We start from the raw sequence: 3564 nt of genomic DNA, 5'->3' as shown, positions 1-3564 counted from the left end.
TTTAGAAGATTTAAATATGCAAAATAAATCTCTTTTGCCATTTAATGAGCGAAAAAATCCGCGGAAATCAGATATGCAGCATTAATTGCTGATAAAAACATTTCTCGTCAAAATGCAACAGAGATTCTTACATTTTTTCAACAAATAGGAGAAGATCCTGACGTATTGAAAAGCATGAGCATGAGTCGAACGAAATGTAAAAGCATTATTACAAACGTTTTGTGTCCGATTGAGACGGATCGTGTCGTCAATAAAATTCAAAATACAAAGTTATCAGTTTTTATTGACGAAACATCAGACATATCTAATAATAAATGGATGACTTTTTTGTCCGATACGTTGATTCGGAGACATTAGATGTTCGCTCGCAATTAGTCAAATTAATCGATATTGATGCCAAAGATTCAAGCGCAGAAAAGTTGTTTCAGGCATTTAAATGTGAAATGTGGAAACTGCAGATACCATTTCCAAATATTGTTGCCTTATCGTGCGATAACGCATCTGTTATGATAGGGAAATACTTATTGTCAAAAAATGTTCAAAAAAAAGTTGGAAGAACTATGTCCACGTTTACTAACTTTAACATGCCCTTGCCACTCCGCTGCATTAGCAGCGCATACTGCATGTAATAAAATACCTGCGTATTGCAATGAATTTATAAAAAAAATTTCTAATTATTTGAACAGCAGCCCAAAACGTACAGCAATTTTCAGAGAATTTTGTGAATGTTTCCAAAAAACAAATCGCAAAATATTAAAATTATGTGATACACGCTGGCTGTCTCATTATTTATGTGTCGAACGACTTTTTGAATCTTGGGATACAATTAAATATTTTCTTACCGAAATGGTTGTAAGGGAAAAAAAAAATTCTGGAGAATATCTACTGTCTATGATGAACAACGTAGAAAAAAAGGTTATTTTCTTTTTTTAAAATATACTTTAAATTTCTTTAATGCATTTAATGCATTTTTTCAAGCATTAGAAACCAGAATTCATTTATTACAACCAAAATCCAAAAAATTTTTTTTCCAAATCTGCAAAAATTTTTTAAAAGAAGAGCATTTACAACCATTTTCTGAAAATATTGCATTCTCTCTAAAGGAGAATCAAAAAGATCTTAATGAAGTTACTTTGGGTTCAGAATGTGAGGAATATCTTAACGAATTACTACTGGAAGGTCACGTAGACATTGTTAAAATTATTCGAGAAAATTGTTTAACATTTTATGTGACTGCTGCAGAAGAAATTCGTAAAAGATTACCAATAAATGACACATTTTTATCACAATTAATAGTTTTTCAACCATTTGTAAGCTTATTTTATAATAGAGAAACATCATTCAATAACGTTTCTTTCGTCATTAAAACTATTAGCGGTTTTGATGAAGATGCTTTAAAAAAAGAATGGATTGCATTAGCATTAGATTTTACAATGGAAGAAAAACAAAGCCTCACTAAATTAAATTTTGATAATGCTTGGAAAGAAATTTTACAACGTCGAGACACCAATAATAATGCTAAATATCCTAATTTAAAAAATGTTATAAATACTATTAGATCGCTTCCAAATTCTAATGCCGATCCGGAGAGAATGTTTTCTCTTTTAAATAATGTAAAAACAAAAAAACGTAATAAATTTTCGTCGGCTTCTGTTAATGCTATTTGTGTATTTAAATCTGCATTAAAGACGAGGGGAGAAACAGCTATAAACATGCAAGTTAATGAAAAACATTTGTTTCTTATGTCGGCGGACAAATTATATGCTACTACTGTAAAAAAAATAAAAAAATATTTTAAAGCTACATGCTGCAGACGCTGATGTTGCCGACATACCTGGTCCCTCGTCTTATTAATAATACATTTTATTTAAAAGACGTCATGCTTATAAGCATGTAAGAAAATTGTGTATATAAATATATAATAAATATATATATATAAATAAATATATACGTGTACGTTATATGCATTGTCTACGCAGGCTAGACCGAACCCTTCGCGTTCTCCATATGACGGTCAGTCCTCTGTATGACGGCCAGGCATGAAAAACGCGGACGTCGTAAATTTCCCTTAGTAGTTGGCGTTCTCTCTTTTCTTTTTTTTTTTGATACGAGTTCATATGTTAAAAGACAATAGAACAAAATGTAGCTACAACGACAAATCTGGAAATAATAAAAGTCAAAAAAAGGTCTTAAAATATAGATCCTCCGATTCTACATATATTAATTTTATTAATATTATTTTATAATATTAAATATATTTTTTATATTTTATATTTTCCTTTTGCATATTGGGTCGCATCGCCTACTCGCTATCGCCAGTATTCCGAATTCGCTCTATTCTATCAAAAGAAAATAAAGGACAAAAGATATACCTGTCCTCTTCTACATATGTTCGAAGGACAAGGATTCTCATCTTTTCGGTGCGCTCTGCGCTGCCGACCTACCCCCTCCACTGCAAGATGGCTGTCGCGAAGTGGCTGTCGCGCGTGAAATCTTGCATCACTGCGTTAAGGCACTAGGCGGAGTTAGGCACCATGGCCGTCGCTGGCGCGCTTTTCAAACAGCGCTTAAGGGACTTAGAATTATAATATTTGTATGAGAAACATAAGAAAATGAAAAATAGCGGTCGGACGTGACACCCTTTCCGCGAGTGTATGCGCCTTTCGTCTCTTTGTTGATAAATTGAATGATCGTTCTCTATTGTTATTGATGTCCTCAACGTCGATGGTAATGATTCAAAGCTAAAAGTACCATTATCACGAAGAGATTGCATATGACACAAATGATTATTATCCATTTGAGTGCAGCAAAATTTGCAAAAAGAAACGCCGCATTTGTGTTCATCTGACTTCACGATGAGACCGTAGGTTTCGTAAAATTGTACGACACTACAAATATTAGTGCGTAATTTATCATTGTACGATTTTACCGTCACAATGACGTTCAAAGCACTCCGTGACTCCGTGAAAAATATAATTACACGCAACGCATTTAATTATTTCTGCATCGCGGACTGATTACACGGCACAGCGAAACAACGCGTACACTTACTTGAGCATGGGTGACTATTTTGATAGTCTTTAGAACACGGTTCGCAATAACTACGATATCTCGAGGCAGCTTTTAAATTCAAAATCAGGTTATAATGACGCGAACCCTCATAATACATTATATTTATAAGTTTTGTTTTATTAGTGGTTTGCCGCCGCGAGTGAAAGTATTAAAATCGTAAACGACAATCGCGATATTCTCGTAAGATAAATGACACTGTAAGAGGTCGATTTCACGAATTCCACAACCCTTATCAGGTATCGCGACACCGGCATTTCTTGTTAACTATAACTAAGCTAACTCGCGTTGTAACGCAGAGTGCTGGTAAGTTAACGGAAATCCACTTTTCATGCAACTTCCCCGCAAGTTACCGCGTTCACAATAAATTCTCGCTGTTACGAGAGAGCGTGATAAACATAAATTATCATTATTACGAATTACTAAAATCGAGCGCTTCGCAACGTCTTTGGATGTTAATTCAATACCATCGCTAACTATAGCTACAGCAACGTT

This window comes from Prenolepis imparis, unplaced genomic scaffold, assembly GCF_030444845.1.
Source record: "Prenolepis imparis isolate NDT839.2.m4 unplaced genomic scaffold, iyPreImpa1.0 SCAF_45, whole genome shotgun sequence".
NCBI classification, from domain to species: Eukaryota; Metazoa; Arthropoda; class Insecta; order Hymenoptera; family Formicidae; genus Prenolepis; species Prenolepis imparis.
This window is presented reverse-complemented; position numbering follows the sequence as displayed.